Source organism: Scyliorhinus torazame, chromosome 6 (assembly GCF_047496885.1).
Source record: "Scyliorhinus torazame isolate Kashiwa2021f chromosome 6, sScyTor2.1, whole genome shotgun sequence".
Lineage (NCBI taxonomy): Eukaryota > Metazoa > Chordata > Chondrichthyes > Carcharhiniformes > Scyliorhinidae > Scyliorhinus > Scyliorhinus torazame.
The window spans coordinates 217,105,251-217,129,691 of record NC_092712.1 but is presented as its reverse complement, the minus strand read 5'-3'; the positions used below and the strand labels follow the sequence as shown (position 1 = coordinate 217,129,691).

At 47.0% G+C, this 24,441-nt stretch overlaps 1 long non-coding RNA gene across 2 annotated transcripts in view; it reads left to right on the top strand.

Moving 5' to 3' along the window:
* The window catches only part of LOC140425292 (uncharacterized), a 46,311-nt gene extending 24,462 nt beyond the window's left edge, over positions 1 to 21,849 (top strand). For both annotated transcript variants that reach the window (XR_011947812.1, XR_011947813.1), the window contains 2 exons: positions 15,421 to 15,563; positions 18,183 to 21,849. This is a non-coding gene — a long non-coding RNA (uncharacterized lncRNA). The remainder of the gene's footprint in view (positions 1 to 15,420; positions 15,564 to 18,182) is intronic.
* Positions 21,850 to 24,441: the final 2,592 nt, after the last annotated feature.

The following is a 24,441-nucleotide window of genomic DNA, read 5'->3' as shown; positions in this document are numbered from 1 at the left end:
CAAAAAATTAAAGTAGGTGTACTCAGTACATGCAAGTATTCTCTAAACTACAAATAGCATCCGCCTCTAAAAATGTAGCTGGCCCAAATCTTCTGTCCTCCAGACGGTTGTACGCCAGAGGTATCTCAGAAAGAGCACTGAGGGACCCCTCAGAACTCCCCATGCAAAAACGGCACAGGATTTGCTGAGGAAGTTTCAGCTTCCACTGAGCAAGTACCCTGCATCTGTAATCCTCTGAAACTTTAATTTAAAGCTAGGTTTCAACTAATTTACCAGAATAGATCACAGGAAAAATTAGAAGGATTAAAACCTGTTGTAAATTCTGGGAACTACGGAATGACCAGATATTCCCCCCAATCTCCCCAATCCACTTGACCCCCCCCAACTACTTCCAATGCCCCCCGACTAACCCCCAGCCTCCCCGACCACCCCTCCACTCACCCAACATCCCCAATCCAACTACCCTCCTGTCATGTTCTGTTGACTGGTCGATATAAATGATGCACTATAGAACATCTAGTTTAAATAATTTATTATGAAACAACTGCGTGGCAGGGTGGCATGGTGGTGCATATGTTAGCACTGCTGCCTCACGGCACTGAGGACCCGGGTTCGATCCCAGCCCCGCGTCACTGTCTATGTGGAATTTGCACGTTCTCCCCTTGTTTGCGTGGGTCTCAGCCCCACAACCCAAAAGATGTGCAGGGTAGGTGGATTGGCCATGCTAAATTGCCCATTAATTGGAAAAATAAATAATTGTGTACTCAAAATTTATTTAAAAAAGATGAAACAACTGCATGGTAAAGATAATTAGAATCAATAAAATAACAAACTTCTAACACTAACTAACTATTATAGAGCTACTGCAAAATCCGTCTACTCTCCAACATGACTTACTTCCATCTCCCCAGCCACAGTGTCACATGATGGGTTTACACTGCCACCTGGTGGTCAGAGGTCATGTATAATATTATGAACAGAATTTCTTTATGCATTTCATCATACCCCTTATCCCTTGAATGTCCTCAAGCCCTCCAACACCCCGACCCACTCTAATCCCTCACTGACTTACCTTACACACTTACTTCCTCTCCTAACATGTCAAAGTGACATTTAAACAAATTGACATTTAAACATACCCAAACAGCCTGTGCCACAAAAGGAGGGCATGATCCCCCCCTCCCTACCCCCGATGCTTCTGTATTGTATTGAATGCCTCCAGGTATAGCTAGCTATACTCCACATTTCTCAGCAGGCCTAGGTTGGAGGTCCTGGTCCTGAGGCGAGAAATGTGGAGCTCCAGTCCCAGGTAAGATAATTGGAGATGAATGGCAATCTGACAGTGATTGCCGCTCAGTGGAAGATTTGGCCTATCCAATGTGGGTTTGCTCAGTATATATTTTAATATACCCATACAATACACCCTTGTAGCCTATCATATACAGGGGATTTTAACAATTTGGTATCAGAGTATGTCTTCTCTTACCTGCTTCCTCCACTCTCACTCAACAAGTGCAAGGAGCACATTGACTCTTTGTCACGATGATTGAGGCCAATTATTCAGCTGCCTCTGCTACTTTCTTCCCTTTCCCAGCTACCAAGCCAAATTCATTCAAGATCCTCCCTTCTTCCCAAGGCCTGAACTCATGTTCTCTAACTTCTCTCCAATCTCACCTCATACCCTCGCTGAGCCCATCTTGTGCATCTCCCTCTTGCCCTCTCAAGCCTATTCCCACCAAACCACTGGCTATTGAACCTCCCTTACTGATGCCCATTAAATGATGCTATCAATGCTTCCCTTTTCTCAGGTACTGTCACCTACTCCATTCATTCTTCCATCATCACCTCCTCTTCAAAAAAAAACATCCTGTTTGCCACAAATGTTCGCCCCATCACCAGCCTCCCTTTTTTTTTCTGCATCTTTGCTCATTCTGTGGCCTTCCTAATCCATGACCATTTTTCTCACATCTTGAATCCTCCAATCAAGTTTCCATCCCAATACTCAAATATCCCTTATCAAAATCACAAATTGCATTCTCGTGACTGTAACTATATCATAGAATCATAGAATTTACAGGGCAGAAGGAGGCGATTTGGCCCATCGAGTCTGCACCGGCCCTTGGAAAGAGCACCGCACTTAAGCCCACACCTCCAACCTATCCCCATAACCCAGTAACCCCACCTAACCTTTTTGGATATTAAGGGCAATTTAGCATGGCTAATCCATCTAACCTGCACATCTTTAGACTGTGGGAGGAAATCAGAGCACCCGGAGGAAACCAATGCAGACATGGGGAGGACATGCAGACTCTACACAGACAGTGACCCAAGCCGAGAATCGAACCTGGGACCTTGGAGCTGTGAAGCAACTGTGCTAACCACTGTGCTACCGTGCTGCCCACATCCCTCCTCATCCCTCCTCATCCTTCCCAACCCATCTGCAGCCTTCAATATGGTTGACCACATCATCCTCCTTCCCTACCTTTCCACTGTTGTCCATTTGTCTCCCTGGGCAAATGTCTGAGGCGGACTATTTACAACCTTGGTGTCTTATTTGACACCAACTTTATCTCTGGCCCCATATCCTCTCCATTACCAAGACTGCCTCTTTTCAACTCCATAGCATGTCTGCCTCTACCCTGCTTTAGCTTATCTTCTCATCCATGCTTTATTAAAATGTCTAGATTAGACTATTTAAATGCTCTCCTGGGGACCTCCTACCCTGCACCTTCAATTAACTTGAGCTCATTGGTAACTGCTGCCCATGTCCTTACCCACACCAAGTCCCACTTACCCATCACCTCTGTGCCCACCGACTACATTGATTTGGCAATAACTTAGTTTTAAAATTCCCACCCTTGTTTTCAAATACCAATGTTGTCTCTCTCTCCCCCCCCCCTAACCTTCTTCAGCCCTGCAAACCCTGGGACCTCGGTGTTCTTTCAATTCTGATCACTGTTTCACACTCCTTCTGCTGCCTAGGCCCTAAGCTCTGGAATTCTAAGTCTCTCTCCCTCTCTATTTCTTTAAGACACTCCTTATAACATCTATGGTCAAATCTTTGGTCAGTGTCTTAATGTTTCCAAATGTAGTTTGGTGTCAAATGTTGTTCGATAATAATTTTAAAAGGTGCAATGCAATATTATAATATTTGAAAGGTTCTGTACAAATGCAGTTTGTTTTTGCTGCTGTCGGATGGTCTAGCCAAACCCATCAATGCTACAGTGGAAACGGATATGATTTGACAGCTGCCGTGGAAGCTCAGATTGTTGCCAACTCAGCTGTGGGGACCAATGGTGAAATGGGATTCCAGAGAATCACATCTGCTCTCCAGCAATACCCTAGTGGTGTCATTCCAGGAGAATGGCCTTGTCCCCATGGTAGACAATCATGAAGATCTCCGCCAAAAAGATGTCTTGTTTACTTCCTCATCAGGCATTCCACCGGTATCCTTCAATTGCAGGTAATCAGACAGTCCAAACACCTGCAAACCACACCAAGATGCTGCAGTCTTAAGCCAGTTCCTTCTATGACCAGAGCTGCTTGAGTAGGGCCCCTGAGGCCAAATGGTGCCCTCATAGAAGCTTAACAGCCTTCTGACTACTAAACTGTAGCCACTGAGGAAGCATCATATTGGAACACTGAAATAAAAAAAAGCTTGCTAGTCACGCACTCAGGGCTTCTAAAAGAGTGATCAGATTTCTTTCTCAAATTCTGGCAATTTCCCAAATTGTTAAATTTGTGCTGTGATCTAGATTTGGTGTTGGCTTTTGTCTTTGTTGTGGAGTGATCATCGGCCCAAGAAGTTTTGAATGAAGGAAGGCAATCATATGGTGGTTGTAAAGATTGTAACACTGTCAGTTAAAGGAGAATGGGGGTATGGATCCAGTTTAAACACATCTCAGTGAGCTTGCTGCTGAGAACTCAGGCAAGTGGAAGTTGTGGTGGACTCTGGTGCCCCCTGCTCCTCTCCCCCTTTCTCTTCCCTCTGCTGCTCCTCTTCCCTCTTCCTATTCATAGTTCCTCTATTTGTTGCTGCCTAGGTGCCCATAAAGGTTGGTCCCTAATGTTTCCAATATTGCCGGGCATCTAGAAAAAGATGTCTACCCAGTCGGGGCATACAGCAAAGCTCCTCCTGATGTCTAGGTAGTGGAAGTATTGCTTGAGCACACACATTGTTTGATTGATGATGTTTGTGGTGGCAGATTGATTCTCATTGGAGGCATGTTTTGCAGCAATGTGCAGGTTCCTCATTGTTGCCTAAAAGCTTGCTGTAATTTGATAGCCTGGGTTGGGATGAAAGTGGAACAGAGCACTGGCACAGAATAAGATTCATGCCTGCTGCCAAGGTAGCCTGCATGATGCACTGCCAGTGGTCACAAAGTAACTGTACATCGGGAGAGTGCAATTCCTTTCAATTAATAGAGAAGCCAGGCTAGTAATGGGAAATATGAAAGAAAAAAATGAAGGACATGCATTTATATAGTGCAACCATTTCCAAGCCTTGGGCCGTGACCTCCTTTTGAGTAACGGAATGAGCAATTGGGGTTGTGGACTTCCTGCCCTCCCAAGACTGTGTCCTGCACAGAGGCCGGAGCGGCCTCTGGGCCTGTCCTTGCCTTGCTTGTTTCTTGGTCTCAGGGTTTTTTCCCCTTCTCAAGACTACAGTTGGTTCATGCTCTCAGTGCTGCCATGCCTTTCCACTGGCCACCACCTACTGGCTAATCTGTATGTGTTGTTGGGCGATTACAATGTGTGAATGGGGGTGGAGGGGAAGAGGCTGATTAAAATGCGTGTATATGGTTTCCGGGTGCGGCGATGACCAGCTAAGTCGCACGTTTCGGCAGCTCCCGGTGGAACGGACTTTTGGGCTCTTAATAAGAGCCCCAACGGCAATTTTAACGGCTAAAAGCACTGTGCGGTAAACCAGAAGGGAATCCCCCCTGGATACGGATGGAAAAAGGAGAGGAAAGTGGCCGGATTGCGGTGGATCCTTTAGAGCAGCGGCAAGGAAGGCAAGCAAAAACCAAGATGGGGTCGGAAGGTGGCAGTTTAATATGGGGCCCTGAACAACACGAGTTTTTGAAACGCTGCGTGGAAGAGCTTAAAAAGGAGATGAAGAAGGAGCTGTTGGCCCCGATATTACAGGCGATTGAAGGGCTAAAAGATGAGCAAAAGACCCAGGAGCGGGAGCTTCGGGTCGTGAAGGCAAAGGCTGCCGAGAACGAGGACGATATACAGGGCCTGGTGGTGAAGACGGAGATGCACGAGGCACACCATAAACGGTGTGTGGAAAGGCTGGAGGTGCTGGAGAATAATGCGAGGAGGAAGAATTTAAGGATTCTTGGTCTTCCTGAAGGTGCAGAAGGGGCGGACGTCGGGGCATATGTGAGCACGATGGTGCACTCGTTGATGGGATCGGAGGCCCCGACGGGTCCGCTGGAGGTGGAGGGAGCCTATCGAGTTATGGCGCGAAGACCGAGGGCTGGAGAAATTCCTCGAGCCATAGTGGTGAGATTCCTCCGTTTTAAGGACAGAGAGATGGTCCTAAGATGGGCAAAGAAAACTCGGAGCAGTAGATGGGAGAACGCGGTGATCCGCGTATATCAAGACTGGAGTGCGGAGGTGGCGAGAAGGAGGGCGAGCTTTAATCGGGCCAAGGCGGTGCTTCATAAAAAGAAGATCAAATTTGGAATGCTGCAGCCGGCAAGACTGTGGGTCACATATCAAGGGAAGCACCACTACTTTGAAACGGCGGATGAGGCGTGGACATTTATTGTTGAAGAGAAATTGGAATGAGAGGGTTATTAAAAAAGAATGTTCGAGACAAAGTGGTGGGGCGAATATGGGGGGCGAAGAGGGGGGGGGGTAAAAAAGGGGGGAGAGATGATTTTTATGTTGTTAATCCTGCGACCCGGTAACTTTTCTCTCTTCCACAGGTTGTGGGGGAGGGAGGAAGGGAGGTGGAGGAGTTGGGGGCTTTGTTCCCGCGCTATGATAATTATGGCGGGAATAGGGAAGTAGGAAGGAGGGGGCGTCGCACGGTGCGAGCCGAGGTCACGGGGGGAAGCCGAGGTCGGCCAGAGTTTGCTGACTTCTGGGAGCAACATGGGGGGTGTAACTACGCTAGTGGGGGATCTAGCGGGGGGGGGTGGGAGGGGGGGATTTACTGGGTTGCTGCTGCTGGGGAGAAGGGGGAGCTGGTATGGGGGGGGGTGGGCGGGGCGGGGGGGCACCGCCTGGGGGGGACACTGCTGCGTGGGAACCGGGTGAGGAGCTGGGTAAAAGGGGATGGCTAGTCGACAAGGGGGGGGGGGGGTAAAGAGCCCCCCAACCCGGCTGATCACGTGGAATGTGAGAGGGCTGAACGGGCCGATAAAGAGGGCACGGGTACTCGCACACCTAAAGAAACTTAAGGAAGATGTGGTTATGTTACAGGAGACGCATTTGAAACTGATAGACCAGGTTAGACTACGCAAAGGATGGGTGGGGCAGGTGTTTCATTCGGGGCTAGATGCGAAAAACAGGGGGGTGGCTATATTAGCGGGGAAGCGGGTAATGTTTGAGGCAAAGACCATAGTGGCGGATAGTGGGGGCAGATACGTGATGGTGAGTGGCAAATTACAGGGGGAGGCGGTGGTCTTAGTGAACGTATATGCCCCGAACTGGGATGATGCCAACTTTATGAGGCGCATGTTAGGACGTATCCCGGACCTAGATGTGGGGAAGTTGGTAATGGGTGGAGATTTTAACACGGTGCTGGAACCAGGGCTGGACAGATCGAGGTCCAGGACTGGAAGGAGGTCGGCAGCAGCCAAGGTGCTTAAAGACTTTATGGAGCAGATGGGAGGAGTAGACCCATGGAGATTTAGTAGACCTAGGAGTAAGGAGTTTTCGTTTTTCTCCTATGTCCACAAAATTTATTCGCGAATAGACTTTTTTGTTTTGGGAAGGGCGCTGATCCCGAAGGTGAGGGGGACGGAGTATACGGCCATAACTATTTCGGATCATGCTCCACATTGGGTGGACTTGGAGATAGGGGAGGAAAAAGAACGGCGTCCACCCTGGAGAATGGACATGGGACTAATGTCGGATGAGGGTGTGTGTCTAAGGGTGAGGGGGTGTATTGAAAAGTACTTGGAACTCAATGATAATGGGGAGGTCCAGGTGGGAGTGGTCTGGGAGGTGCTGAAGGCAGTGGTTAGAGGGGAGCTGATATCAATCAGGGCACATAAAGGAAAGCAGGAGAGTAGGGAACGGGAGCGGTTGCTGCAAGAACTTCTGAGGGTGGACAGGCAATATGCGGAGGCACCGGAGGAGGGACTGTACAGGGACAGGCAAAGGCTACACGTAGAATTTGATTTGCTGACTACGGGTACTGCAGAGGCACAGTGGAGGAAGGCACAGGGTGTACAATACGAATATGGGGAGAAGGCGAGCAGGTTGCTGGCCCACCAATTGAGGAAAAGGGGAGCAGCGAGGGAAATAGGGGGAGTGAGGGATGAGGAGGGAGAGATGGAGCGGGGAGCGGAGAGAGTGAATGGAGTGTTCAAGGCATTCTATGAAAGATTATATGAAGCTCAGCCCCCGGATGGGAAGGAGAGAATGATGTGTTTTCTGGACCAGCTGGAATTTCCTAAGGTGGAGGAGCAGGAGAGGGTGGGACTGGGAGCACAGATCGAAATGGAGGAAGTAGTGAAAGGAATTAGGAGCATGCAGGCGGGGAAGGCTCCGGGACCGGATGGATTCCCAGTTGAATTTTACAGGAAATACGTGGACTTGCTCGCCCCGCTACTGATGAGAACCTTTAATGAGGCGAGGGAAAGGGGACAGCTGCCCCCGACTATGTCAGAGGCAACGATATCGCTTCTCCTAAAGAAAGAAAAAGACCCGCTGCAATGCGGGTCCTATAGGCCTATCTCCCTCCTGAATGTAGACGCTAAGATTCTGGCCAAGGTAATGGCAATGAGGATAGAGGATTGTGTCCCGGGGGTGGTCCATGAGGACCAAACTGGGTTTGTGAAGGGGAGACAGCTGAATACGAATATACGGAGGCTGCTAGGGGTAATGATGATGCCCCCACCAGAGGGGGAAGCGGAGATAGTGGTGGCGATGGATGCCGAGAAAGCATTTGATAGAGTGGAGTGGGATTATTTGTGGGAGGTGTTGAGGAGATTTGGCTTTGGAGATGAGTATATTAGGTGGGTACAGCTGCTGTATAGGGCCCCGATGGCGAGCGTGGTCACGAATGGACGGGGGTCTGCATATTTTCGGCTCCATAGAGGGACGAGGCAGGGATGTCCTCTGTCCCCATTATTGTTTGCACTGGCGATTGAGCCCCTGGCAATAGCACTGAGGGGTTCCAGGAAGTGGAGGGGAGTACTCAGGGGAGGAGAAGAACACCGGGTATCTCTGTATGCGGACGATTTGTTGTTGTATGTGGCGGACCCGGCGGAGGGGATGCCAGAGATAATGCGGATACTTGGGGAGTTTGGAGAATTTTCAGGATATAAACTGAACATGGGGAAAAGTGAGTTGTTTGTGGTGCATCCAGGGGGGCAGAGCAGAGAAATAGAGGACTTACCGCTGAGGAAGGTAACAAGGGACTTTCGCTACTTGGGGATCCAGATAGCCAAGAATTGGGGCACATTGCATAGGTTAAATTTAACGCGGTTGGTGGAACAGATGGAGGAGGACTTCAAGAGATGGGACATGGTATCCCTGTCACTGGCAGGGAGGGTGCAGGCGGTGGTCCTCCCGAGATTCCTTTTTGTGTTTCAGTGCCTCCCGGTGGTGATCACGAAGGCTTTTTTCAAAAGGATCGAAAAGAGTATCATGAGTTTTGTGTGGGCCGGGAAGACCCCGAGAGTGAGGAAGGGATTCTTACAGCGTAGTAGGAATAGGGGGGGGCTGGCACTACCGAGCCTAAGTGAGTACTACTGGGCCGCCAATATCTCAATGGTGAGTAAGTGGATGGGAGAAGAAGAGGGAGCGGCGTGGAAGAGATTGGAGAGGGCGTCCTGTAGGGGGACTAGCCTACAAGCTATGGTGACGGCGCCGTTGCCGTTCTCACCGAAGAAATACACCACAAGCCTGGTGGTGGTGGCTACTCTGAAAATCTGGGGGCAGTGGAGACGGCATAGGGGTAAGACGGGAGCCTCGGTGTGGTCCCCGATAAGAAATAACCATAGGTTTGCTCCGGGGAGAATGGATGGGGGATTTGGAACATGGCAAAGAGCAGGAGTAACACAATTGAGAGATCTGTTTGTAGATGGGACGTTTGCAAGTCTGGGTGCGCTGACCGAAAAATATAGGTTGCCCCAAGGGAATGCATTCCGGTATATGCAACTGAGGGCTTTTGCGAGGCAACAGGTGAGGGAATTCCCGCAGCTCCCGACGCAGGAGGTGCAGGACAGAGTGATCTCAAAGACATGGGTGGGGGACGGTAAGGTATCAGACATATATAGGGAAATGAGGGACGAGGGGGAGATTATGGTAGATGAGCTGAAAGGGAAATGGGAAGAGGAGCTGGGGGAGGAGATTGAGGAGGGCTGTGGGCTGATGCCCTAAGTAGGGTAAACTCATCGTCCTCGTGTGCCAGGCTAAGCCTGATACAATTTAAGGTGTTACACAGGGCGCATATGACTGGAGCACGGCTCAGTAAATTTTTTGGAGTAGAGGATAGGTGTGCGAGATGCCCGAGAAGCCCAGCGAATCACACCCACATGTTCTGGTCATGTCCGGCACTACAGGGGTTTTGGGTGGGGGTGACAAAGGTGCTTTCGAAGGTGGTGGGGGTCCGGGTCGAGCCAAGCTGGGGGTTGGCTATATTCGGGGTTGCAGAGGAGCCGGGAGTGCAGGAGGCGAAAGAGGCTGATGTTTTGGCCTTTGCGTCCCTAGTAGCCCGGCACAGGATACTGTTGATGTGGAAGGAAGCCAAGCCCCGGGTGTGGAGACCTGGATAAATGACATGGCAGGGTTTATAAAGTTGGAACGGATTAAGTTCGTCCTAAGGGGATCGGCTCAAGGGTTCACCAGGCGGTGGCAACCGTTCGTCGAATACCTCACAGAAAGATAGAGGCAATGGAAAAGAAGAAGACAGCAGCAGCAACCCGGGGGGGGGGGGGAGGAACCAGAAGGACTCTCAGGGATGTTAGTGTATATGTATAATATGTATAGGTTGTTGTTATAGGTAATTGTATATTGGACTGCTAAATTGTATTTTTGGAGAGTATTTATTTGGGACAAGGCAGTTGCCATTTAGTTTTGTTTTTTAATTTTGATGTTGTTTATATATTATTTATTTCTTGCTTAAAACTGGCCATTGTTATTTACATTGTTATATTACTGTGTAAAGGATACACAATGTACTGTCATGGTTGGCCAAAAATTTTGAATAAAATATATTTAAAAAAAAATGCGTGTATATGGGGGTAGCAGAGAGGGATTGATTAGAGTGTGTATGTGTTTTTCTCTGTGTGGTGGAGGAGACAGGAGAAGAGCTTCCCTGAGGCTTCTGTCCCTGTGGAAGATGGAGAGCTTGGTTGATGCCTCAGTGGCCAGTGTCTGCAGCACATTATGCTTTATGCCTGTACAGAAGCATTCCACTTTCCAGTTCCATATTCAGGTAAGTTAACTACCTTGTAAATTAAATCCATTTTATTTTAAAGCTGCATTGGGTGTCCCAGAATCCAAAGTTAAACAACAGCCTCAGGGTCTTTAAGTATCATCTTGTGTAATTTAAAATCCTCAGTGGAACATTAAAAGTTTAGTTGACTCACCTTACATTAAAATCAATGATGCCAAGATGGTCTTCAGGGAACCTTGGTATGACGTTGCTATAGATCAGTAACACTGAACATCAATAGTATCCACTACTTCCTGGCCAAAGTCCACAAGCTGGAGTGACTCAGAAGAAATAATGGACTGGTGAGTACATAAAGTAGTAACATCTTCACAAAGCACTTTAACCAGACAGATTTTTATTTTTATATAACATATTGAAATGTGCATACTTTAATAATTACTAAATATTATTGTGTTTCTTTATTGTGGTTTGGATTTTGCTAATGCTCAAGGATTAAATGGGGTCACATTGGAAAATTGTTTGGGGAGCACTGATATAATGTTTTTCATGGCCACTGGACATGTCAAACTGCTTTACAGACAATGGTGTACTTTTTAAAATGTAAGCACACCAAGCAAATTGCACTCAGCAAACTCCCACAAAATCAATGTGAAAATGACCAGATAATCTGTTCCTTTGTGATCTTAATTGAGGGGGAAACCGTAGCCAGGGTACCAGGGATAAATCCTCTGCTCTTTTTCAAATAATGCCATGGGATCTTTTACATCAGTATTTTTCAAGCCTTTCTTCCAGTGACCCACATTTGCCAACCTGTCGACCTTCAGGACATCCGCCAGCAGATGTTCATGACACACACCACGTTTACTTACCTTTAATGCAAAACTGGAGCCTGCTTTGTCCTCACGATCTCACTCCAATCAGGAGAGGGCAATGCACATATCAGGTGCAGAGTTTAGGCAGTTCTTTTGTGCCGTCTTCATCTTTGTGAGACCAGCAAATCTAACCTTGCATATGTAGGTCACCGTGAAGGACAATAGCAACAAAATGTGTGTTTTACTCAGTAGTGGATTCTGCAGGGAGATGCTACGCCAGAATGTTGACAGCCTCATGAGCTTTTCGCGTGCTTTTAATGTGCTACCACAGGTCAGGTACAGCAGCTTAGTCCTTTCATTTAGAGTCAGCTGTAAATAATAACTGACTCTAGGGTCTCAACCTCAAAATTAATTTCAAATTCTGAAACTTCTCTCATTTGCCAGTACTTCCCTGCGCTTAGCACACCTGGGCTTTGCATCCTTATTTGCATTGGCACAATTGACAAAACCAAACCTCAAGAAATTATCTTCTTACTGCTTTGTTCCTGAGTTAAGTTTCTTCTTTGTATGCTGTTAACCAGAGGCCCTGGAGCTCTGTACAGAGTTAAGACTAGCACTGCTCTTCCTGACCTAGACTCCCAGGGGCAACTCTCGTCAGCAGATTCAGATGACAGATTCTGGCCAGTGGGTACACTGCCTGTTTGTGTTTCTGGATGTCACTTACTTGTAAAAAAAAGACCCATCTTCACAGCCCTCTACCTTGCCAACAGCTAGAAAATGGAAGAGGTTCTCCTCTGTGATTTGGTGCCAAAAGCACGTTCATACAGGGCACTTGACATCAAGTGTATCGGCAGGGCAAGTGACCTTCTCATTGCTGCTGCTCTTGGCTAGAAGATCGAGCACGCCTCATTTCTTTTTCATTTAAAAGGTGGCAGCAGCCATCACATTCAACAAAAATTCTGATAACGGCCGTTGAGCGCTTCTCCCACGATTGGGACCATCGTGGGAATGCCGCGACCAATCGCTCCGCAACCCTCCCGACACCAACCCGCAACAGACCCGTGTGTTGTGACCCGCACTTTGAAAAGCCCTGTTTTACACACACCCTAGCAGGACAACAAGGCCTTGGTTTAACACCGTAGCTGAAATAAGGCTCTAGTGTCTGCTTTGATTTTTGTGCACAAGGTCAGGGATGAGACTTGAACCTGCTGATTCAGAGGTAGATGCGCTACCAACTGAACCATGACCAACACTTGAAGATGTATTACAACATGGCATTATCCACGTCACCCTGCATTATGAACACTATGTTCATACATTGGTGTCCTGAGAAATGTGAGATATTGTTGATGTCACATGTTGCAGCTTGAATGGAGTCTATAAATACTGAGGGTCAAGGTGACCTTGACACCCTTGACAGCACAGGCAGTGCCGCCCACGCCTTGGCTTGAGTACATATTTGTTGTTGCAGCAAATGGCATGGTTCAGTGGCAGTCTCCTGCGTGAAGAAAAGTCCTTCCTACATTGATCCTCTGAAAAGATGATGGAGGAGAACAGCTCCCTGTGGATATAGCGCCTGTTCAGTACTCCATTCGGCTTTTCCTGCTATGTGTTATCTTCCATGGTATTCTCTCTTTTCCTCCAGCATAAAAGGCAATCCTATGACACCCACATCCAAGTCTGCAATCAAACTACTTGTGAGTCAAAGAGAAACAACAATTGTGCCAGAAAACATCTCCCTGTGCAAAAAAAAGGAACTTTCCAGAGTGATACAATGCAATGAGAAAAGTCAAGTAGCAGCCAGGAATAATAAAGTAGCAACTAGGCTGTAAGCACTGCATGATTCATGACTAGATCTATTGAGAGGGCCTTCCTATAGCTTACAGCCCCTCGTGCTATGTAGGTTCAGCATATGGTCAGGAAAGTGCTTGCCTGGTAAATCAGTGAAGGAACAGTAATATATTTCCAAGACTGGGTGGTGAGTGACTTGGAGGTGAACCTCCAGGTGGTATGTTTCCAACTATTTGCTACCCTTGTCATTCGAGATGTTAGCGGTCATGGGTTTGGAAGGTGCTGCCTAAGGAGTCTTGGTGAGTTCCTGAACTGCATCTTGTAGATGGTACACACTGTTGCCACTTTGCGCCAGTGGTGGAGGGAGTGAATGTTTGTGGACGAGGTGCCAAATAAACGGGCTGCATTGTCCTGGATGGTGTCAAGCTTTGTCAGTATTGTTGGAGCTGCGATCACCCAGCAAGTGGAGAGTTTCCATCACACTCCTGACTTGTGCTTTGGTGATGGTGGACAGAGTTTGGGGAGTCAGGAGGTGAGTTACTCACCACAGGATTCTGAGCCTCTGACCTGCTCTGGTGGCCACAACAGCCTTCCTTGGAATTTAGCAGGCTGCTTACCACCCAAAAAAGAAAAAGCAGGCACTTCCATGGTCCAAGTTTCTAGGCCTACACATTTCAGTAAAACTGAATCAATTTTTCATGAAGAAGAATACATATCCAAAACACATGTCTCTCTCTATTGATAAAGAATAACCTGTTGTGGTTTTCTAGGTTTTTCTCTTATTGACCCAGATTTCCTGCATCTGCAGTATTTTGATTTTACTCAATCCATTTTATTTAATTCCTTGTTGTTTCATTGAACGTATCAAAGTACGTTAAACTACCGCTGTAAATAGGAGAATATCATTCTCTAGATTAAGGAGATGAAAATTGTTTCGGCACATGATCAGGATCAGGGATTGCAATGTGCGATTACCTCACTCAGTCACACTGAGCAGACTTTTCCATTTGTGAGATTAAGTGTCATGACAAGCGGACTTTGTGGTATCTTTCCTGCTGGGCAGCAAGCTGGGAATTCACACTCAATCATTCACCCTCAGAACCTCATTAATTAATTAATTAAGCTTTGGCGAGGAGCTCTCCGGATCACGTGGCAGGGTGGGAATGGATTTGATCCCCCCCCCCCCGCCCCACCCCAACCATAGCCAGGTCCAGGGGCAATATTTAAACAGCCCCTGAACACAGATATTTACACTCTCCAGCCCAGCTATGTGGAGGAATTGTTTCAAGATGGCTGTAACCACGAAGAAAGCTGCACCAAGGTTAACAATGACTCCCTTGTGGCCCTCATCTATGGATCCTGCCAGCACAGCAATGTGCTCTGCTCTAAGGGTGGATCCAGGAGGCCCACCATCCTCACCCCACCAGCCGGGAGGCGGTGACAAGGGAGGTCAGCTCATCGGGCACCCGCCCGAGAAACATCGTCCAGTGTAGGAAGTGGATATTCTTATTCATTCCAACAGGGTAAGGTAGCCTTCAGCTCACTCGAATCTGACATTCCCATAGTGGCACCATGCACTCAACGGTTACACTATTCAGGGATCTTGCACAATATCATCGTGGAACACACGAGCTCTGACTGTCTCAAGGGAAATTTTTCATCCCCAGCATATCATCAATCTTGTTGCAAAAAATCCATCCTCAGACCTTATTGGGGAGGGCTCAGCCCACACACAGAAGGCATGCATGCTTCCCAACCTCTTGTCCCCATCCCTTCTCATCACCTTCCATCCATTTGTCTCCATAATAATAATAATCGCTTATTGTCACAAGTAGGCTTCAATGAAGTTACTGTGAAAAGCCCCTAGTCGCCACATTCCGGCGCCGGTTCGGGTAGGCCGGTACGGGAATTGAACCCGTGCTGCTGGCATTGTTCTGCATTACAAGTCAGCTGTTTAGCCCACTGTGCTAAACCAGCCCCTCAACAAGAGGGAGAGATCCCAGTTTGGAGGAGGGAAAACTGACATCCAGGATCTCGCCACATTTGAGGAAGATGCAACCAAGTTGGAGGGGGAGGACGGGAATTGCTCCTGTGGGGAAGGTGAAATCAGCCTCTCCCAGCCAGCCAGTAGAGATGAGCCCTCCTTGGGTTCATCACATTCTGACATTGTGACTTTCAATGTTGTAGTATGCCTCTTCCTGAACTAAATCTATCTGCTATCTCTTACAGGCAGCAGCAGGTCCAGACAGACCAGCAGAACCAACCGATGCCTCTGATCCTAGACCACTCCAGGGAAGGATGATGAGGATATATATGAAGATTTGTCACTGTGTTCACCTGTGCCCTCCACTAGCGCAGAGACACACAACCGGGTGGGTCAGAGATCTAGATTAGGCTCAGGGTCGCATTCTGGGAAACACCTCACTGACATGCCTCTGCAGCAGTTAGAGGCAGTAACAGCCCAAGTGTCTGGCACTCTGAGGACTGCTGGAGGACAGGCACAGCTGAGCCTGTGGAAATGGCCATCGCAAACATGGTGGAGATACATCAACAGGCAGCGGAACATCAAGTAGAATTGTGAAAAGTAGCCAACAGGCGAGCAAGAATGATGGATTAGCTTATCTATGTTCTGTTTGAATCATAGAATCACTACAGTGCAGCAGGAGGCCATTCAGCCCATCGAGTCTGAACCAGCCCTTGGAAAGAGCACTCTACTTAAGCCCACACCTCCACCCTAACCCTGTAACCCTACTTAACCTTTTGGACACTAAGGGGCAATTTTTAGCATGACCAATCAACCTAACCCGCACATCTTTGAACTGTGGGAAGAAACGGAGCACCCGTAGGAAACCCACGCAGACATGGGGAGAAAGTGCAAACTCCACACAGACAGTCACCTAAGGCTGGAATTGAACCTGGGCCCCTGGAGTTGTGAGGCAGCAGCGCTAACCACTGTGCCACTCAGTCCCCCATATGGCTCCACATGCGAGTGCCTCAAGGTTTCCATGGGAAGGTGACAGCCACCTTGAAGACCTTGATCAAGCGGATTTTGCCGGATATGCACTCTGACCTGCCCCTTCTCCTCCTGAACAGGCAGGTTCTCTAAGACACTCATAGGGAGGAGGCCCAGCAGCTGGAGATTACATAGATTACATAGAACATACAGTGCAGAAGGAGGCCATTCGGCCCATCGAGTCTGCACCGACCCACATTAATCCCTCACTTCCACCCTATCCCCGCAACCCAATAACCCCTCCCAACCCTTATGGACACTACGGGCAATTTTTAGCATGGCCAATCCACCTAACCTGCACGTCTTTGGACTGTGGGAGGAAACCGGAGCACCCGGAGGAAACCCACGCAGACACGGGGAGAACGTGCAGACTCCGCACAGACAGTGACCCAGCGGGGAATCGAACCTGGGACCCTGGCGCTGTGAAGCCACAGTGCTATCCACTTGTGCTACCGTGCTGCTGGAGATCCCGGAACGATCCACCCAGGTGACCCCACAAGTCTTTAGCCGATCCCAATCCTCTTTGCCCGTGACCCCATCACCTCCAACATACAGACCGAGGAGGGTGCACCTGCCCCATAGCAGGTTACCCAAAACAGGCCGGGGTCTTCCAGGCCTCGGCCTTCTAGAGGATTCCCCCCAAAAACAACAGGGCTTATCAGTTAGCAGGCTGTCTCCACCTCTGCACCAAGATGTAGCGGTAGAGTTAGAAAAATTAAGAAACTTTGACATCAGTGCTCAGCAAAAGTTTATACCAACAAAAAGGAAGGACGATAGAAAGAGGGAAAATCGACGGTGGATATCTAAGGAAATAAGGGAGAGTATCAAATTGAAGGAAAAAGCATACAAAGTGGCAAAATTAGTGGGAGACTAGAGGATTGGGAAATCTTTAGGGGGCAACAGAAAGCTACTAAAAAAGCTATAACGAAGAGTGACATAGATTATGAGAGTAAACTTGCCCAGAATATAAACACAGATAGTAAAAGTTTCTACAAATATATAAAGAAAAAAAATTGGCTAAGGTAAATATTGGTCCTTTAGAGGATGAGAAGGGAGATTTAATAATCGGAGATGAGGAAATGGCTGCGGACCTGAACAGGGTTTTTGGGTCGGTCTTTACAGTGGAAGACATAAATAATATGCCAGTGACTGATGGAAATGAGGCTATGACAGGTGAGGACCTTGAAACGATTGTTATCACTAAGGAGTTATGATGGGAAAGCTAATGGGGCTAAAGGTAGACAAGTCTCCTGGCCCTGATGGAATGCATCCCAGGGTACTAAAAGAGATGGCTAGGGAAATTGCAAATGCACTCGTGATAATTTACCAAAATTCACGAGACTCTGGGGTGGTCCCGGCGGATTGGAAATGAGCAAACGTGACACCACTGTTTAAAATGAAGGTCGGCAGAAAGTGGAAAATTATAGGCCAGTTAGCTTAACTTCAGTCATAGGGAAAATGCTGGAATCTATCATCAAGGAAAAAATAGTGAGGCATCTGGATGGAAATTGTCCCATTGGACAGACGCAGCATAGGTTCATAAAGGGCAAGTCATGCCTAACTAATTTAGTGGAATTTTTTGAGGTCATTATCAGTGCGGTCGACAATGGGGAGCCAATGGATGTGGTATACCTGGATTTCCAGAAAGCTTTTGACAAGGTGCCACACAAAAAGTTGCTGCATAAGATAAAGATGCCTGGTGTTAAGGGTAAAGTAGTAGCATGGATAGAGGATTGGTTAATTAATAGAAAGCAAAGAGTGGGGATTAATGTGTGTTTCTCTGGTTGGCAATCAGTAGCTATTGGTGTCCCTCAGGGATTGGTGTTGGGCCCACAATTGTTCACAACTTACATAGATGATTTGGAGTTGGGGACCAAGTGCAATGTGTCCAAGTTTGCAGACGACACTAAGATGAGTGGCAAAGCAAAAAGTGCAGAGGACACTGGAAGTCCACATTAACCCTTACCAACTTTTACAGATGCACCATAGAAAACATCCTATCGGCCTGCATCACAGCCTGGAATGCAACTGCTCGGCCCAAGGAAGCAAGAACCTTCAGAGAGTCATGAACACCGCCCAATCCATCACACGAACCTGCCTCCCATCCATTGACTCCATCTACACCTCCCGCTGCCTGGGGAAAGCGGGCAGCATAATCAAAGATCCCTCCCACCCGGCTTACTCACTCTTCCAACTTCTTCCATCGGGCAGGAGATACAGAAGTTTGAGAACATGCACAAACAGACTCAAAAACAGCTTCTTCCCCACTGTTACCAGACTCCTAAATGACCCTCTTATGGACTGACCTCATTAACACTACACCCTGTATGCTTCATCCGATGCCAGTGCTTATGCAGTTACATTGTATATGTTGTGTTGCCCTATTATGCATTTTCTTTTATTCCCTTTTCTTCTCATGTACTTAATGATCTGTTGAGCTGCTCGCAGAAAAATACTTTTCACTGTACCTCGGTACACGCGACAATAAACAAATCCAATCCAAGTCTGCAGAGGGATTTGGATAGTTTAAGTGAACGGGCTAGGGTTTGACAGATGGAATACAATGTTGACAAATGTGAGGTTATCTATTTTGGTAGGGACAACAGCAAAAGGGATTATGATTTAAACGATAAAATATCAAAACATGCTGCTGTGCAGAGGGACCTGGGTGTCCTAGTGCATGAGTCACAAAACGTTGGTTGACAGGTGCAACAGGTGATTAAGAAGGCGAATGGAGTTTTGTCCTTCATTGCTAGTGGGATGGAGTTTAAGACTAGGGAGGTTATTCTGCAACTGTATAAGGTGTTAGTGAGGCCACAACTGGAGTATTGTGTTCAGTTTTATTCTCCTTACCTGAGAAAGGACGTACTGGTGCTGGAGGGTGTGCAGAGGAGATTCACTAGGTTAATCCCAGAGCTGAAGGGGTTGGATTACGAGGAGAGGTTGAGTAGACTGGGACGGTACTCTTTGGAATTTAGAAGGATGTGGGGAGATCTTATAGAAACATATAAAATTATGAATGGAATACATATGATAGATGCGGGGAAGTTGTTTCCACTGGCGGGTGAAAGTAGAACTAGGGGGCATAGCCTCAAAATAAGGGGAAGTAGATTTAGGACTGAGTTTAGGAGGAACTTCTGCACCCAAAGGGTTGTGAATCTACAGAATTCCCTGCCCAGTAAAGCAGTTCAGGCTCCTTCATTAAGTGTTTTCAAGATAAAGATAGATAGTTTTTTTTTAATAAACAATTTTATTGAGGTATTTTTGCATTAAAGCAATGACACTGTATAGTACTGTACAAAAAGGACAAGCAAATAACGCATAGTGCAAACCACAACTCCATTCTCGCAAGGACCTGCCTAAACCACCCCCTACTCTACTCTACCCTAGCCCCCCTCCCCCCCGCCACCCTGCTGATGGTTAATTCTCCGCGAAGAAGTCAATGAATGGCTGCCACCTCCGGGCGAACCCCGATAGTGAACCTTTCAAAGCAAACTTATCTTTCTCTAGACCGAGAAAGCTCGCCATGTCCAATAGCCATACTTCGGTCTTCGGGGGCCTTGAGTCCCTCCATGCCAATAGTATTTGTCGTCGGGCTACCAGGGAAGCAAAGGCCAAGATGTCGGCCTCCTTCTCCTCCTGGACTCCCGGGTCCTCCGACACCCCAAAGATTGCCACCTCAGGACCCATTACCACCCAAGTTTTCAAAACCCGGGACATGATGTTCGCGAATCCATAAGACCATAAGACATAGGAGCGGAAGTAAGGCCATTCGGCCCATCGAGTCCACTCCACCATTCAATCATGGCTGATTTCAACTCCATTTACCCGCTCTCTCTCCATAGCCCTTAATTCCTCGAGAAATCAAGAATTTATCAACTTCTGTCTCAACGTCCCGGCCTCCACCGCCCTCTGTGGCAATGAATTCCACAGACCCACCACTCTCTGGCTGAAGAAAGTTCTCCTCATCTCTGTTCTAAAGTGACTCCCTTTTATTCTAAGGCTGTGCCCCCGGGTCCTAGTCTCCCCTGCTAACGGAAACAACTTCCCTACATCCACCCTATCTAAGCCATTCATTATCTTGTAAGTTTCTATTAGATCTCCCCTCAACCTCCTAAACTCCAATGAATATAATCCCAGGATCCTCAGACGTTCATCGTATGTTAGGCCTACCATTCCTGGGATCCCTGTCAGTACCCCCTGAGTTTAGGGCACAACCAGAACATATGCACATGATTAGCTGGCCCACCGGCGCATCTGGCACACTTGTCCTCCAGCCCGAAGAATTTACTCATCCGGGCCACCGTCATGTGGGCCCAGTGCACGACCTTAAACTGGATCAGACTGAGCCTGGCGCACGTTTCGGTTGTGTTTACTCTGCTCAGAGCTTCTGCCCAAATACCGTCCTCCATCTCCCCCCCCCCCCGAGCTCCTCTTCCCACTTAAGCTTCAGATCCTCAGTCTGTGTATCCTCTGCTCCCATTAGTTATTTGTAAATATCTGAGACTCTGCCCTCACCTACCTCTCCCCTCGATACTACCCTGTCCTGCCTCCCCTTTGGCGGGAGGCGTGGGAAGGACGGCACCAGCCTGCGCATGAAACCCCTCATCTGTAAGTATCTAAAATCATTCCCTCCTGCCAGCCCAAATTCTCCTCCAACGCCCTCATGCTCGTGAAGCTCCCTTCCAAGAACAGATCACCCACCCTCGCAATCCCCGCCCTCCGCCACAGTCGATACCAACCGTCCATGTTCCCCGAGGCAAATCGGTGATTGCCGCAGATTGGGGTCCACACCAATGCTCTCACTTCCCTCTATGCCTCCTCCACTGGCCCCAGGTCCGAAGAGCCGCTACCACTATAGGGCTGGTGGAGTACCGCGCGGCTGGAGCGGCAGACCGCCGTAACCAGTACTGCCAAACTGGTACCCCTGCACGAAGCAGCCTCCATCCACTCCCAAACCAACCCCGTACCCACCATCCATTTCCTTATCTTCGCTATGTTGTCTGCCCAGTAGTAGTTGCTGAAGTTCGGCAACGTCAGCCCCCCTTCTCCTCTGTTCCTTTCGAGCATCATCTTCCTCACCCGCGGGGACTTCCCCGCCCAGACAAATCCCATGATAATTTTATTCAGCCTCTTAAAGAAGGACCTCGGCATGAAAGCGGGGAGACACTGAAATATGAACAAGAATCTCGGGAGAATCGTCATCTTAACAGTCTGCACCCTCCCCGCTCGTGTCATGAGAATGTCGCATTAAGAAATGTTTGGCTGCTTATGTTACTGCAGTGATGTCAGAGTGTGGGTGTAGCTGAGCTCTGGTTCTGCTTTTTAGTTTCACTTTGAGAAAAGCTTGGGTGTCTCTGTCTTTTTGGTTTCGTTTTTCATAGTGTTGCAGCTGAAGTCAGCCAACGCAGCTGTACTGTTGATCTCTCTGCCATGAAGGACTATCTCTTGATCATTTGGTGAATTCAGAAATTTTAATGTTTTCAGTATTGAATGTAAACCCTGATGTGCTTCTGTTTAAAGGTTGTTAAGTTTTTTGGATGTTAAAAGGACAGCTTGAAGGATTACTTAGTGTTGTATTCGTTGGGTGTTACCTTTGAATTAATGGTTGCTAAGATATTCACTGTTTGTTTTAAAAAGGTTAACTTGAGTTCATAGAATAAACATTGTTTTGTTTAAAAAAAATACTTTTCCATTTCTGCTGTACCATGCCTCTAGAGTGGGCCGTGTACTCCCCATACCACAGTGTATTAAAAGTTGTGGGTCAGGTGAACTCCATGATACACTTTGGGGTTCTCTAAACCCTGGCCCATAACAATTGGAGGCTCGAGGGGGATAAAAGTCTATCTATTGGATTGGCTTAGTGAACTTAAAGACAGTGAGGGGTGAGCATATTGTGGTTGCTTTTCAGTTGTGGTATTTTAGTTTAAGTGGGGAGTGTGTTGTGGACAATAGCTCTTTCAGAGGCTCAGAAGTTTTTGGGGGTGGAGACGGTCACACGCAGTACCTTACGGACAGAGACTAAAAGCAGACTGTTAGATTTGGCAAAAACATTGCAGTTAACATTACCTGACAAAATGCGACAAGATGAGGTAATTATGGCGGTGGCTAAGCATTTAAAGTTGCCTGAGATACAGTCTGACTCATTAGAAATGGCAAAGATCCAGTTGCAGATTAAGCAACTTGACCATGAAAAAGAATTAAAGCAGCTTGAATATGCAATGAAAGAAAAATGAAAGGAGAGAGAAGAAAGAAACAAAGAAAGAATGGCTCTAGCAGAACAAAAAATAAAGAAAGGGAGATACAGATCAGGGAAAAAGATAAAGAGAGAGAGTTTGAACTTCAGAAAATTGCCATGAAGCATGACAGTCAGTTAAAATTGGCAGACGTAAAGGGAAACATACAGTTGGATGATAGCGAGAAAGAGCGTTATGGTCGAAGGCGTGGTGGGGATCTATTTAAATATGTCCAAGCATTGCCAAGGTTTGACGATAAGGGGATAGAAGCCTTTTTCATTTCATTTGAGAAGGTAGCTAAACAAATGAAATGGCCACAGGACATGTGGGTATTACTGATTCAAACAAAGCTGGTAGGTAGGGCTAGGCAAGTGTTTACATCACGATGAATTAGTTCATAAATCAAAGCTTGGCTTCCGACATCAGTTTCAGCCTGTGAGGGATAGAAACTGGGAACATGAGAAATACTCAAGTGGTAAAAGTAAAGGTGATCTGATGGGAGATAATAAGGAGAGTGTATCTCAGATTAAAAAAGAAATCCAGGAGGGTGGAAAAGAAATGAATAGTTTCAAATGTTTTCACTGTAATAAACTAGGCCATGTAAAGTCACAGTGTTGATGGTTGAAGAAAAGCACTGGGAAGGCTGATGTGGTAAAACAGGATAAGACAATGGGGTTTGTTAAAGTGGTAAAGGAAAGCCCAACTGAAGCGAAGGAGGTGCAAAATATTGTACAGCCTGATCAAGAGCTGATTGATAAGAAGGTGCCAGATCTCTTTAAAGAATTTACTTGTGTGGGTAAAGTTTATTCATGTGTATCAGGAGGAGTAGGTAAAGAAGTCACAATTTTAAGAGATACGGGAACTAGTCAATCTTTAATGGTAAGAGATGAGGAGTTATGTAGTTTGGGAAGAATGTTGCCAGAAAAGGTGGTAATATGTGGAATTCAGGGTGAGAGGAGTAGTGTTCCATTATATAAGGTAAGGTTGGAAAGTCCAGTGAAGAGTGGTGAAGTGGTAGTAGGAGTAACAGAGAAACTATCTTGCCAGGAATACAGTTTATCTTGGGTAATGATACAGCTGGATCGCAAGTGGGAGTGATGCCTACTGTGGTTCATAAGCCAGTGGAAAATCAGACAGCTGAAGTGTTGAAGGACGAATATCCTGGGATTTTTCCGGATTGTGTAGTAACAAGGTCGCAAAATCACAGGTTAAGAAAAGAGGAGAAATCAAAGAGTGAAGATGAAGTGGAAGTGCAATTATCAGAAACGATTTTTGATCAGATGGTTGAAAAAGAACAAGAACAGGTGGAGGATGAGGCGGATATTTTTAGTTCAGGAAAATTGGCGGAGTTACAACAAAAAGATCTAGAAATAAAACGGATGTATCAGAAAGCATACACTGAAGAGGAATCTGCGTATATACCAGAGTGTTATTACTGTAAAAGTAATGTCTTGATGAGAAAATGGAGACCTTTACATATGCAGGCGGATGAAAAGTGGGCAGAAGTTCATCAAGTAGTATTACCGGAAGGGTATAGAAAGGAGGTGTTGCGGGTTGCACATGAGGTACCAGTAGGAGGTCATTTGGGAATAAGGAAAACTCATGCTAAAATCCAGAAACATTTTTATTGGCCTGGACTACATAAAGATGTAGTTAAATTTTGTCAATCATGTGACACATGTCAAATGATAGGGAAACCTCAAGCAGTGATAAAACCAGCGCCCTTAATACCCATTACAACATTTGAGGAACCTTTTACAAGTGTCCTAATTGATTGCGTAGGACCGCATCCTAAAACAAAAAGTGGGAATGAATATCTTTTGACTATAATGGATGTGTCTACTAGGTTTCCAGAGGCCATTCCAGTACGTAATATTACAGCTAAAAAGATTGTGGAGGAGCTACTTAAATTCTTTACTAGATATGAAAAATAACCAATAGGCCGCTCTAGCCCTTCGTCGTCGTCTTGTAGAAGCACCGCACCTACACCCACATCACTAG